At 39.7% G+C, this 15,630-nt stretch overlaps 1 pseudogene; it reads left to right on the top strand.

The window, feature by feature from the left end:
• The first annotated feature begins 10,151 nt into the window (after nt 1–10,151).
• Nucleotides 10,152–10,250, top strand: LOC132283818 (small nucleolar RNA R71; annotated as a pseudogene).
• Nucleotides 10,251–15,630: the final 5,380 nt, after the last annotated feature.

Genomic DNA, 15,630 nt, shown 5'->3' with positions numbered 1-15,630 from the left:
TGTTCTCTACCTCAACCACTAAGGCCTTCCTTCCTACCCTTGCATAGTCTATCAACTCTGCGGCAGCCACTTCCGACCTAATGGTAAAGTCAAAACCACCCACAAACTTCAAAGTCTTCTCTTCGTCATTATTCGTTATCTGCGGTGCAAATTTGTTCTCGTATTCTATAACTGTCATGTTCCCTTGCTTGAGGTTAGCAAACTCTATCTTCAATTCCCTCTTCTTAGGTGCCGGAAAGTACTTGCCATATAAAAGGTTCTTAAAAGCGTCATAAGTCATATTGCCCACATCGTGTGTGTAAGTGATGGTATTCCACTAAATCTCTGCGTTTCCCGTGAAATTATAAGTAACTAATACAATCTTCAACCTATCCGACGATAGCTCCATAGCATTAAAATGCTTCTCCAACCTATCAATGTAGTTATCCACCACTAATGGATCTAGACCACCCAAACAGAGTCGTCATCAATTTCACGAACCTAGAAATGAAATGAAAAGTTTTTTCCAAATCACTCTTCTCCGGTGGTAGCACCAGTTGCAGAACAACTTGTGATGAAGACGCCACTGTAGCCCAAAAAACCCCCTGTAAAACCGTAGTTAAGGTTTTCCTAACTTGGTCCTTACCTACTTGAATAGGCGGTTCGACATTCATCCTAGCTTATCCCCCTTTAGGTGGGACCATATCGCGTAACAACATATCCTCCTCGACTTACTCCTCAACCCTCTCCTTAGGATTGGAGCTAGAACTTTCTTTGGTATTCCTTTGCGGTGGCATAATGCTATACAATAAGAAAATGATTCAAAAATTGATAATAATGATGATCCACCCAAAACGACATCCTCACACAACTCACTCGACATTAACGGTAACATTTAGACACTTAGCATACATACTTTAAATCACACAAATATTTCATATACATTTTATATACATTCTATATACATGGCCATGCAATCAACATTTAAACACATAAGTACGCAGCAAGTAAGCATGCTTCTCAAAAATAGTAAACATCTTAGCACGTATCGCATAGTCAATGCAAGTCAACTTTCTACCCCGTCTAGGTAAGCCACTACCCGTCCTCCGAAAGGTTCTCGAACCACATTCTGATACCAAATCCGTAACAACCCAAATCCAGGGGATTTGGATCACTAGCTGGGTCCTAGTTGACCCGAGAACACAAAGGGTAAAATGGCCATTACGCACCTTACTAAGTGCTAAGAGTAATAATGAGGTCTTACTAGTCATTTACGATCATATTAAATCATTAAAAAATGGTAACACTGGCTTCGGGTTTGTACTGGAACCCTAAGCTCACAAGGGGTAAAACGGTTATTTCAAGTTAAAATTATAGGATGAGACCCATACCATTAGAAGGATGACTCAAAAACGTGCAATTAAGACTCAAGAACGACCCTATTTGGGTTTAAAATGAACAAGTTATGACTTACCGAAGTTGGCACCCCAAAAACTTCAATCTGATGCACTTGAACTGGTCCTAGAAAATCATGGAACTGGTTCATCTTGGGCAACACCTTTTTCCTTGAGCCTAAGCCTAAAGATGAACCTGTTCTATAAAATCATGGAACTAGTTCATCTTTGACAGCCCCTTCCGTTAAACCTAAGCCTAAAGATTTACCTATTCCATAAAATCGTGGAACTAGTTCATCTTTGGTAGCCCCTTTATTTGAACCTAAGCCCAAAGATGAACCTGTTCCAGAAAATCATGGAACTAGTTCATCTTGGGCAGCCCCTTTTTTGGAACCTAATTCTAAAATTGTCTAATACATCAAATTAAAGCATAGAATACATCATTGAGTCACCTTTCATTTTAAATCTTTGAAAAATAACATAGTCTTTACATTCATCACTTACATACTCCAAATGTTTCAAAAGTAGTCCAAAAGAATATGGTTACAAGTTTGAGACCCTTAGAGCCTTAAATACAATGTTTTACACACAAAAAAAAATAACCGAACTAATGTTATTATACAAAAATGGTCATTGTTACTAACATTGTTTACAAAAAAATTACAAAAAATGATTTCATCAAATACAACTAAACTTATGGGGGAATGTCATCAACCACATTCTTGCCGTGACCTGAAAAATGTTAAAGAAAAGGGTGAGCACAGAGTCTTAGTAGAAGATGCCTAAGGCGCCCACTTTGGACTCCCTTGAGCCACACTACACACAATAGGGCTACAAGAAAACCGGGATCATTCTTTGGGGAATTCATAGCATTTAAAACACAATCAATCCCATCAATAGCATTTTCACAACTTATTATAATTTTGCATGAAAATGTAATGCAATGTATAATCATTCCCAAATTTAGTCTCCACCGACCCTAACTCACACCGAAAATCGTTAACCGACTTTACCGAAGCAAGATTGATTAGCTATCCCAGCCCTCTAAACCAAAAATCATTTGGGCCCAAGTAATCAACGTTATGCGTCCTATAACCAACATGCACTCCCTCTAGGTTAAAGTTAGCACCGGACTTGCAAAATTTGGTTCTTTTTTATAAAAATCCATTTCATGCCCCTTCTCATTTTCCCTTCCCGCCATATCATGCATATGCTTCAATCTCAACACTTTAACTTCAATTTCATTCATATAGCAATAATGGCATAAGCATGGTATCTTCTAGAAAATGAACATGACGGTGGCAATGTCGTCCTACACCACAAGCTTAGAAAGTGTGCATTAAGGTGAGGGCCAAGTTTTACATTTATAGAAGCCACTACTACCTTCACTAAAAATATAGTTAGGGCGAGTAGGGATCGTCCCAAGGGATTGGAGTCGAATTTGGTTGTGCAATCGCTATTAGGGTTAGTAGGTCGAGTGATCAAACAAATGGTTGGTTGGTTGATTAAACTAAAAAGTAAATTAAACTAAATAATTGAATGCAACAAAGAGTAAGTAAGAGATAGAGAGATCTTGGGGTTTAGAGGCCACCACCAAATAATGCTTTTTTACACCCTTAACTAGTGACTAATGAGGGAAATGTGTATTGCAATATTGATGTGTGTGTGTGTTTGGTTGATTCAATTAGCAAGGGTGACCAATTAAGCATACATTGTCTAATCAACATGTGAAAAGCACAATATATCTAGCAATTAAGTATATATTATTTAAATAGCATATGAAAAGCATAATATATCTAGCAAGTCATTAGTCATTTCATTAAGCTCACAAGCCAAATACACCACAAGGTTAGAGACATATGCTACTTGCATTTAAAAGTATGGAACATCAAACAACAAGCATAGATTGTCCTCCCATCTAACAACTATGCTACCACTACACTACAATTAAGCTAATGACATGAAATTAAACTGATTAAGCTAAGGGAGAGGCACAATCCATTAAGAAATGAACATGAACCATCTAGAAAGTTACAAGAGCATTCCTTTAAGCACAATGTTTTGACAATCTCTAGATCTATGGCATTAATACACATAGACATGCATCAATAACACAAGAAATAGAGATAAACACATGAACATCTATTCTAGCATACATAGACATACGGATAGAATGAAATGATCAATTGGAAGCATTAAACCACATAAATCATTAAATAAACAAGATCTATATATATAAAAGTGCCAAAATATGTATTACAACACTAATCCCTCAATAATACACAAAATCAAGATGTAGAAAGCATGCTTGGGGCTAACTCTAGCCCCAAAAGGATGTCTAGCTACTTATGGTAGTGCTTCTCCAACCCTCAAGGGCTAACTCCATGGTAGAGATTTGCTCCTTGGTTGATGAAGAGTCTCCAATGGTGTCTCTAGCCTCCTCCTCCTTTAAGTTTGCTCTCCAAGAGATCTTACAAGGTATGAGATGATATCTGTGATATGAGGTCCTCTCCTTTGTAAAAAGTAATCCTTATCCTTATATAGGTAGGTCAAATGATACCCAAAATGAGCTGGGGTCATGCACAAAATATTCCCCAATGATTGGATAAAGGACGACTTTTGGTGAGCTGGAGATTTAACTTTTTCGCACTGGAGGAAGTTCGATCGATCGAACCTTGGACTTGGATCAATTGAACATGGCTGAGATCTATCGAACTTAGGATGGATCGATCTTTAATGGCGGCGCTTTTTGGATAAAGACAAATCTGAGATATTTTGAAGATATTTTTGGGAAAAGGACAAAAGTGGTTGGTAGGGTGGTACAACTAGATAAGATCAATCATTTGGATAAGGACAAGGCAGTTCGATCGATCGAAGAATGATGTTAGATCGATCAAACTTTTGAGATCTCTGAAAATGTCATCATGGCTCTGATCCATCTTGAAGTGCTGAGATCGATCATGTTAGATCGATCGAACTTTGATCTGAGATCGATCGAAGATGTTGATTTCCACCTTTTTCTTCCTTTTGCTTCCACTTAGCTCCTTTCTTTGATTCATCTCAGAATTGCTTCATTTCTGCTCTTATTTGGCTTAGTTAGCTTATTTTCGGGATAAGTGCCTAAAAATGGAATTAATACGAAATTAATCTAAAACGGTAAAGTAAGATAGATAAAGGTACTAGAATGCTTAAGCTTAAGGGGTTTAAATACGCACTTTTCAGCACTCATCACACCCCCAAACTTAAATATTGCTAGTCCCTAGCAATGAACTAGAAAGTAAAGGAATAAAATGAATAACTAAACAACTATGAACTATAAAACAATAAATGGATAACGCCACTTTCGTAGGGAACACGATTGCACTTAGCATATGCAACAAGCCTTTTAAACTCCTAGGTTACCCCTAGTGGACGACTGAAGTCTCGTGAGGGTTTCCAGAAATGGTACCCACAAACATTAAGCTCATTCTTTCAAAAGAGACACCAATATTGCAAACAAACATTGGGAGAAAACTACCTCAAGTATGCAATGTTTCAAACATTTCCGAGCAATCTCCCAGAATCTCAACATTAAGCAAGCAAGTATGGTCCTCCACACATCAAGAAAATGATCATCCAAATCAAAACAAATCTAGAATTCTTTTTGAGTGGATCGACATCAAATGTGTTGCTATCTTAGCCAACTAAAGAATTAATCACATCCTTACCCTCAAACTAGCAGACAAATCTAGTACAAATCATCAAGACAAAAAGTGGACCTTTTATTAAAGCTTTATTCATCTAGGTGCGCTTATTCTTTTCACTCAAATTTTTTTTTTTTTTTTTTTTATAGGATCAAAGATGGAAGCATGGTGCAATGTGTTAATCTATTAAGCTTTCTAGTGATTCATGAGGTCAAGCGTTAGGTCAATGACTCCCAAACCAGACGGCTTTAGGACATTAGGCGTTCAAACACCCCTACGGACTTACAAGCTCAAATCAACTAGGCTACAAATCAAGATAACCTCCATCTAATTATTTCCTACTTCTCACCATTTGGGAGAAGTCCTCACTTTTTGTATTGCTTTTGCAACTTTTTCTTCTTCTTTTTTTTTTTTTTTTTGAATTCATTTATTAACCTAGAGTTTCGGCCCTCCACCTGTTGACACAAAAAATTCAGTGTTTGATGAAGCTAGAATCCCGACTACTTAGTGAAAGGGGTTGTTATCCACCTTTATCAAGAATGAAAGCTTTCAATGCACTACTAGTCCAATTGGGATATAACCAATTCAATAATCAACAAAGCATGTACCCCACAAATGAATGCTAGTGTGCGCCAATGCTAGTGTAGAATTCTAAAGTGAATCTCAAAACAATCACAAAATCAAGATGATGTGGACTACAGATGCAAGCAAGATATCAATCTTTTGAAAAATTTACTCCTAAATGGCATCCATAAGGCATACAAGGAGTATTGGACTCTTAAGTCAAGCAATTTTAAGCAATATAGTCCTTAAAAGATCAAATTCATAGCTAGATATGGACCAATCATAGAAAATCTCTCAAATACCCAAGTCATGCTCAAAATTTTGAATTTAAAAGCAAACACTGTAACATACACCGTTACCTCCAAACTTAAATGGCACAATGTCTTCAATGTGCAAAGAGAACAAAAGGAAAGAGTATACCGGCGCAATTAAGGCAAAGAATGTTCGGGAATAAAGTATCCAAAGTGGGTGGCATGGCCCCCCCAAACTTGGGATTAACTATGGTCCTAAAATTTGGCACTCGGATAAACTCATCAGATAACAAAAAGGGATAATCAATGCACAGTGGACATGCAAGTGTAAATAAAATAAAACAGTGAGAAGGATATAAGGGTGGTCCTGAAAATCGAGTAACACTCTCTCACTGAAGTCACTGTGATGCACCTGATGGAGTCAAACAGACAGATATAAGAATATGATAAATGACATCCATATCAAAAACATATATAAAGAAAATAAAGTACTGGATACATCAAAAGATCAAAGTCGACAGACTAGCTGCAAATAATATACAGTGATAAAAATGAAGTATAGAGCACAGAGGTGCAGTATAAAAAAATAGAAGAACTGGAAGTCTCAGGTGGAGGAAGCAGGTCAGGCAGGGTGAGCTCCGCGGATATCGTGAGATAAGTCTCGGAGTACAGCCATGACATCCGTGCTGAATGTAGCAAAATTAGCTCGGTAGGCTACAGCATCGGCTCGAATGGCAGCAGTATCAGCTCTGATAGCAACCACTGCATCCTCAAGAGCCTGAAGACGCTCTCCAAAGCCGGGGGTCTGACTAGGAGCCTCAGGTATGGATGAATCAGAAGAAAGATCCTGAGTCTGCTCCTCCTCGTGTACTGGCGACCTGGCTGGAGAGTACTGCTCTGCATCATCTGCAGGTCGCTCTAAATTAATGTCTATATGCTCGGCAGGTGGACCTACTGGTACATCATCCGCTGCGGGGTCTGCTGCTGCTGCCTCAGCTACTGCCTCTGCCTCCTCAGCCTCGAGCTCCTCTACAGCCACTACTGCGTGGTCCTGTAGTTTAGTGATGATAGCATTGTAGCTCTTGTCCCAGTCCTTCTTCAAGAAGTGACAGGAACCTCTCTCAAGATGCTCCCGAGGATGAAAAGGGTAGCGCTGGTCGATCAATATCTGGGTGATGAGGTGGCCAAAAGGGAGAGACTTAGCCCTTCCGGGCTTCTCCTTGCTGATATACTCGTCAAAGAGCTTCCTCATCACACTCCAAATAAGTGCGGGGATAGCTACCCAGTGGCCTGTATAAAATGCGTAGAGGGCTGTCAAATAGTCTCCTCGCCGCTGAATCTTGTGCCCGGCCATATATATATTCCAAAAGAGAACAGAATCAAAGAACCATAGGTCATCTGGAAGAAAAGTGCGGGTGGCGAAAGTCTCGCCATCAGCATGGTGACCTATAAGAAATATTGCCATGTCGGCATAAGAAGGCCTGTATAGCCTCTGATATAGTTCTTGTAGCTCCGGAGGGCATCGGTGTGGACAATGGCATGAGCGGGCTAATGAGTCCACAGTAATAGTAATCTGATGGCCATCTATAGTAGTGACCAGCTCGGCTGTGGTACGCGGGGACGGTCGGAGGTTCTGGAAGAACATTCGTACCAGCCGCGGGTAGACTGGCTCAGTAACTGGGGCAAGAATAGCTGTAAGGCCCCTCTGGATAATATCATGGTAAGCCGATCGGGTCAGCACCGATCTAGAGAAGAAATCTGTGTCGAACACCGACTCATGGTCCACTGCCATATGCGCATATCTAGGCACGGGCCTATCACGCTCTTGAGCTGGTGGAGCTGGCTGGTATGGTGGAGATGATACTGGTGAATACTCAGCTCCAGCATGTGATGGAGATGGTGATGGTGTAAACGCAGGCTGAGCTGCAGAAGTGGATGGAATATGATCATCCTTAGCCTTATGAGCAGATAGAAATGAGTGAGAAATAGGGTTTTGACACCCTACGAAATGCTTTGCTAGTCTTTAACGTCGCTAGTAAGACATTGGGCTCTTTTAGCCTGGATCAAAGATCTTGTAATGCATCATCTCCTTATTGGGGTGATAGATGCTTTGAACTCCACCCAACGAATGGTTCTTTGAAGAACTTGATGGATTAAGCTCAAAAGAAACTTTAGATCCCTTGTCAATGCAATCACAACCTTTAGGCTTTCATGCCCTTTCAAAGCAAGAATTTGAAACAAGACTTTGAGAATGCAAGGTTGAAGATGATCCTTTTGAAGTTTTGGTCTTATACAAAAGCTCACTTCTTTGACATTAAAGATCATGACATTTGTCTACAACATTAACCTCTCTTTCATATTTGTCAAATGAATTGGGTATGGGATTGAAGATATTCAACTTCACCTTCATGTGGCCAAATGAGATCTTCATTATCGCCGTCCTACAATTGATGTTGGCATTAACGGTTGACAAGAAAGGACGACCAAGAATAACAGGAATTTGGCTTTTAGGATTGGGGACCGGTTCCGTGTCAATGACAATGAAATCAACGGGGAAGAAGAACTTATCAATCTTAATCAAAACATCCTCAATTATACCCCTAGGCTTCTTAATGGATCGGTCGGCAAGTTGTAAAACTAGCGACGTCGGTTTCAATTCACCTAGGCCCAATTTGACATAAACTGAGTATGGAAGAAGGTTAACACTTGCTCCTAAGTCAAGAAGCGCCCGATTAATGATATGATCACCAATAATGCATGAAGTAGTAGGTGAACCAGGGTTTCTTAAACTTTGGTAAAGTTTTATGTTGCAAAATTGAGCTTACTTGCCCGGTCAAAACCACTTTTCTTGGTGTTTGGCTCTTGTTCTTCCGCTTTTGGGTGCACAAGTCTTTCAAGATTTTGGCATAAGCCGGAATTTGCTTGATTGCATCCAAAAGTGGAAGATTGACTTTCACTAGCCTAAACATTTCCATGATTTCATTGGTTTTTTGCCTTTTGCTTATCTTTTGAAATGGATCCTGTTAAGGCATGGAACTTTTGGCTCAAAACTCTTTTCAAAATTTTTCTTTGAAGTCTCTTTAACATAAGAATTTTTCAAATCATTTTGTTTCAAATCATTTTTCAACAAAACCTTTTCAAATTCATTTTTTAGCAAATCCTTCTTCAAATCATTTTCAAAATCATTTTTCAAATCACATTTTGAAGTTTTCTCATTCACAAGATCATGTATATGCAATGAAGGAGGAATGGGATATGAAATGGGACGGGTGACAACTTGAGGTTGCACCGGTTCACTCTCTTCACTGGACATTTCAACTTGATTGTCCACAATCCTACCACTCCGCAAGGTAGTCACCACATTAACATATTCAATGGTGTGGCCTTCCGATGAGGAATGGGTTTCCACAACACATTGTTGCTTAAGTTGGGCATTCATAGGCATCTTTCCCTTCTCTCTAGCATTAAGAGTGCTTGCTATTTGCCCTACTTGGGTTTCTAGCTTCGTAATAGATTGAGAGTGGGAATGAAGCAATTGTGTGTTTGCCTCAAGAGTGCCCAAAGCATTCAAAACTTTTTCTTCAAAGGCAGGACTTCTAGCATTTCCTTGGGAATAAGATTGGTTAGGAAAATGAGAGTTAGCAAATTAATTACCTTATGATTGATAAGGTCTATAACCTTAGGATCCTTGGTTTTGAGGTGGAGGTGGAATGTACTTCCCTTGAAAACCGCCTTGGGAAGGGTTTGAGCCCTCTCCTTGGTTTTTCCAAGAGAAATTCGGATGATTTCTCCAACTTGGATTATAATGAGTACCATAAGGATTGTTCCCTTGGTTCACAAAAGCTGCATTGACTTGTTCATTAGGTTCATTTTGCACTTGTCCATGAGGACAATGAGAAATAGAATGAAGAACACTAGAACAAGTCATACATGTTTTATTTGACGCACGATGAGAATGGTTAGGAAAGGAAGATACTTGGTTTGTCGAGTTTTGGTTAATCAAAAATTGATCAAACCTTTGAGATAAAGAATTCATTTCGGCAGCTATTTCATTTGAATGGTCGACTTAATGTAAGCCAACACTCTTCCTACCTTGTGAATTTCTACTATTTTTGGATGATAATGTTCTATACAAAGAATTTTCACTCATGCTCTCATAAAGACGCCACACGTCATCCTCATGCCTATCAATGTATGAGCCACCCATGGAAGCATCAACCATGCCTTTGTAATTGTCCGATAAGCTCTCAAAGAAATATTAAACTAATTGCAATTTGGGCATATCATGATGTGGACACTTCCTAAGCAATTCATTGAAGCGTTCCCATGCCTCATGAAACGTTTCTCTGTTCCCATGTGAAAATCCTTGAATTGAGGTTCTTATGGCATTGGTCTTAGAAACCATATAATACTTCTTTAAGAACTCTTGTTGCATTTCTGCCTAAGAAGTGATTAAAAAAGGCCTAAGATTGTTAAACCAATACTTTACCTTGTCTTTTAAGGTGAATGGAAAAAGTTTGAGTCTTAAGACCTCTTCCGGCATGTCCGTATATTTTACAGTGGAACATACTTCTAGAAACTCATCCAAATGCTTGTAAGGTTCTTCACTTGGAAGTCTCTAATAGTTATGAAGCATTTAAATGGTTTATGGCTTAATTTCATAGTGATGTGCTCTAAATGGTGGCAATTGAATGCATGTGGATGCATTATATTCATTAGGCACATAGTGATCTCTTAAAGCAAGTGGAGGATTAGCAATTTGAGGTGAAACGTGGGCACCTTGATTTTGATTTACTTGAATGATGGGAGGTTGTGGAGCATACATTGGCCTTGGCATTCCAAATGGAACTTGGCCTTGTTGTTGTGGTTGGTAAATGAATGGCCTAGGCATATCTAATGGTGCTTAAATGTTCTCATGATGCACATTTGGATGAAGGATTCCTTCTTGGTCTATGTGACCAAGGTCCTCTACATGCTCTTCATTATGGCCTTCCATTGATGTAATGGATCGGGTAGAACTAGAACTTCCTCTTCCCCTAGGATTTCTAACTACGAATTCAAGATTCAAATCAAGAGGGACAAGAGTTGGTCTTAGTGATCTACGACCATGCATGCATAATATGAAAACACATAAACACAATGAATGAACAAACACTTCAACTTCACAATAATTCAATGAAACTTCCTATACAAACACTTAACCCATACTCCTATGCTTTAACAACAATGATGCAAAGAACAATTAAAAATGCCTCCATGCGGGCCGATAATTTAACTAAAGGATTGAGTAAGAAAAAGCTCGTAAAGGTCCTATAGCACTTCAACTCCAAATTTATAGCTTAGCTTAGCAATTTTTTTAAAATTTTTAGCATTTTTCCATGCTTGTTTAGCTCATTTGCTTGGTGGCTTCTTTGCTTGCCTCCTAGCACAATGCTCCTTGTCAAAGATGAACAAACACAATAAGTAATCAAAAGAAAAATAAAAACAAAGTAAAGACACGATCAAAAGAGTACTAATTCCTAATTGATTCCACAAATACGACGTTGCCTAATCCCCGGCAACGGCACCAAAAACTTATGGCTGTGGTAGTGTCGTCCTACACCACAAGCTTAGAAAGTGTGCATTAAGGCGAGGGCCAAGTTTTACATTTATAAAAGCCACTACTACCTTCACTAAAAATATAGTTAGGGCAAGTATGGATCGTCCCAAGGGATTGGAGTCGAATTTGGTTGTGGAATCGCTATTAGGGTTAGTAGGTCGAGTGATCAAACAAATGGTTGGTTGGTTGATTAAACTAAAGAGCAAATAAAACTAAATAATTGAATGCAACAAAGAGTAAGTAAAAGAGAGAGAGATCTTGGGGTTTAGAGGTCACCACCAAACAATGCTTTTTTACACCCTTAACTAGTGACTAATGAGAGAAATGTGTGCTGCAATATTGATGTGTGTGTGTGTTTGGTTGATTCAATTAACAAGGGTGACCAATTAAGCATACATTGTCTAATCAACATGTGAAAAGCACAATACATCTTGCAATTAAGTATATATTGTCTAAATAGCATGTGAAAAGCACAATATATCTAGCAAGTCCATGCCACTTAAGTTAATTTGTAGTTTTTTTATTTTGTTTATTTTTTTTTTTTTACGTTTGATGTAATGGGATTATCTCCCCCTTTTATATAAGAAGAATATAATTTTTTTTATCTGCTCAACTTGTCTATATTTCTTCTCTCCTTAATTGAACAAATAACAAAACCGATGATTCGGTGGCTCAGTTTTTTTAGCTTTTGTAGAATTTCCCAAGTGTTATGCGATCAGCTAATCGTGCCGCTTGCCCCTTTCACTTGAAATTTTTGCAGGAGGTGATCTGCTGATGGTGCCACTTGCCTCTTTCACTTGGAGTTTTTATAGGATTTCCTAAATGTTAGGTGATTGGCTAATAATGCCACTTGCCCCTTTCATATGGAATTTTTGTAGGATTTCCTAAGTGTTAGGTGATCGGCTAATAGTGCCACTTGCCCCTTTCACTTGGAATTTTTTTAGGATTTCCTAAGTGTTAGGCGATCGAGTAATAGTACCGCTTGCCTCTTTCACTTGGAATTTTTGTAAGATTTCCCAAGTGTTAGGTGATTGGTTATTAATGTTGCTTGCCTCTTTCACTTGGAAATTTTGTAGGATTTCCTAAGTGTTAGGTGATCAGCTAATAATGCCACTTGCCTCATTCACTTGGAATTTTTGTAGGATTTCTTAAGTGTTTGGCGATCGGCTAATAGTGCCACTTGCCTCTTTCAATTGAAATTTTTGTGTGAATACATTCGTCACAGTTGTACTTTAGGAAAACGATTTTTATTAACCACTTAGCTCTGAGGGCCATACCTTAGCACTCGATGAAGCGCTAACATAAACAATGGATTATAATCTGGATACAGCTTTAATAATAGTACCTTTTTAGGTAGGTGGCATTCCATGGTTTGTTCACTTGCTTCCCTTGTAGAGTTTCGAGCCTGTAACCTCCTTTCCCCATGACTTCAGATATTCGGTAAAGACCCTCCCAGTCGGATTCCATTTTTGGTACCAGTCCCACCTTTTGCTTTATAATCATTTCTCCCTGAGTAAAGGTTCGGTGTTTCACCTTCTGGTTGTGCCCTCGTGCCAGGATCTGCTGGTATGAGGCCAGTCGAATCGCTACGTCTTCCCTTTTTCTTATCTATCAGATAGAGGTTCCGTTCAAGTAGGCGATCCTTTATTGAGGGTTCCCAATAAGTGCTTCTAAAAGTGAGCATTACATGCTCGGTTGGGATCAATGCCTCGGATCCGTAAGACATGGCGAATGGGCTTTCTTCGGTTGGTCTTCTTAGGGCTGTTCAATTGGCCCACTATACCTTCGGGAGCTAATCTAGCCAGTTTCATTTTTCTTTTTCTAATCTCTTTTTGATATAATCGAAGATTGTTCTATTTGTGATCTCTACTTGGCCATTTTCTTGCCGATGGCTCACGGCTGCCAATTTTTGGTTGATTCCATACTCATTGAGGACCTCTCTGACATGTTGGTTATCCAGATTTGTCGCATTGTCCATCACGATCGATCGAGGAATTCCAAATCGGCAGATGATGTTGTTCCAAATGAAGCATTTCACTTGAGTATGAGTCACAAATGGGTAAGGCTTAGCTTCTACCCATTTAGTGAAGTAGTCTGTAGCCAACAGAACATGTTTGTTCTGTGATCAGGCAGGTGGGAGTGGCCCTACCACATCCATCCCCTATTAAGCAAACAGCCATGGACTCGCGATAAAGTATAAGTCCTCCAGGTTAATGGATGAGTGGCTCGTACCTTTGACACTTGTCACATCTTCTAGAAAACTCCTATGTATCCCTTGACATATGTGGATAGAAGTAGCCTTGTGTTCGGGCTTGTGAGCTAGCGACCGACCTCCGATGTGATTTCCACACACGCCATTGTGAATCGTTCGGAGAACCTCTTAGTCCTAGAAGGGGGCTAGGCATCGTAGATAGGGGCTTTAGTATGATCTTCGGTACAGTTGTCCATGGGTGACCACATACTTTGCTAGCTTTATCCTAATAGCTCTGGCCTCTTCTTTGTTCTCAAGCAACATATCGGTTTTGATGTAAATCATAATCAGGTCAATCTAGCTCAGCTCATATGGGATAACATAGACACGCTTAGGTTTTAGTATAGAAGGGTGAGCTAATGTGTCCATTGGGACTACCCTAGTCAAATTATCGATCACCTGAGCCAGATGCTACATTTGCTAAATGATCGACCCTCTAATTCTCCCCCCTAAGGATTTGGTCAAATTCTCCCCCCTAAAAATCACCGAATACATGAAACTTTTGTACCTGCAACTCCTTAGCCAGGCGCAGACCAACTAATAAGGCTTCGTACTCCGCTTCATTGTTTGTAGTCAGAAACTTAAGTTTAATCGCTCAGGTTAAGAGTGTTCCATCTGGAGTATTGATTACAACACCGACCCCTGACCCTGCTTAATTCGAGCATCCATCAATGTAGAGGTACCATTGGTGCTCCGTGGGTGCATCGAATTCTTCATCGGGCTCATGGTCCAACAAAAAAATCTACCACAGCTTGCCCCTTGATCACAGTACGAGGCTCATAACTTATCTCAAAAGGGCTTAGCTCCATTATCCACTTGGCGATCCTTCCGGATAGGGGCTTGGTTTATGCAAAATAGCTCTCAAGGGGTAACTGGTTGGCACCACTATTGGATGAGACTCAAAGTAATGTCACAATTTTATTTTCACATTAACCAATGCGAGAACAATTTTTTCCATCTTCGGGTACCTCCGTTCGACATCCCCCATTATCTTGCTCGTGTAGAACACTGGTTTCTGTTCCCGTTCCCTTCTCTTATCAATGCTACGCTAATTGCCACATTCGATACAGCCAGATATAGGTATAATTTCTCGCCCGATTCGGGGGTAGAGAGGATCGGTGGTTTTTGTATATACTCTTTCAGGTTGGCAAGCGCCTCTAACTGCTCAGCCCCCTAGGTCTGCCCCCCCTCTTACCCTAATAGCATCAAAGAAGGGCTTACATTTATCTGATAAATGCGATAAAAATCTGCTCAATACGACTATTCTTCCTGTCAAAACCTGTACATCTTTGAGAGACTTGGACTCTTTGTTCTATACTAATGTCGTGGCTTGGATTGGGCTAGCCTCAATGCCTCTGCAATTGACTATGTGGCCTAGGAACTAGCTGAGTAAACCCCAAATGAACATTTTAAAGGATTCAACCTCATATCATGCCTCTTTAGAGTATCAAATACATATTGTAAGTCACGAAGGTGATCTCGCTTCATTTTACATTTTACCACCATGTAATCAATGTAGGCCTCCACTATTTGGCCCATCTGGCTTTTAAATATTTTATTGATGAGGCGTTGGTAAATTGGCCCGGCATTTTTCAATCCGAATGGCATGACTCAATAGCAGTATGTTCCTCGTTCTGTGATGAATGGGCTCTTCTCTTCATCTTCAGGGGTCCATTGGGATTTGGTTGTATCCTGAATATGCATCTAAAAATGCCAGACGTTCGAACCCAGTAGTGGCATCTACCATTTGGTCAATCTTTAGAAGGGCGTAACTATCCTATGCATTTTTAAATTGGTAAAATCAATACACACTATCCATTTGCCATTCTTCCTTTGAACTACCACCACATTCGACAGCCACTTTGGGTAGTATACTTCCCTAATGAACCCTACCTCTAGCAGGAGGCCA

The sequence above is a fragment of the Cornus florida genome, unplaced genomic scaffold (genome assembly GCF_030987335.1).
Source record: "Cornus florida cultivar Cherokee Brave unplaced genomic scaffold, ASM3098733v1 CherokeeBrave_3.0.0_Hap2_Chr01, whole genome shotgun sequence".
NCBI classification, from domain to species: domain Eukaryota; kingdom Viridiplantae; phylum Streptophyta; class Magnoliopsida; order Cornales; family Cornaceae; genus Cornus; species Cornus florida.
The sequence above is the reverse complement of the archived record's forward strand: the minus strand, read 5'-3'. Positions and strand labels throughout refer to the sequence as shown.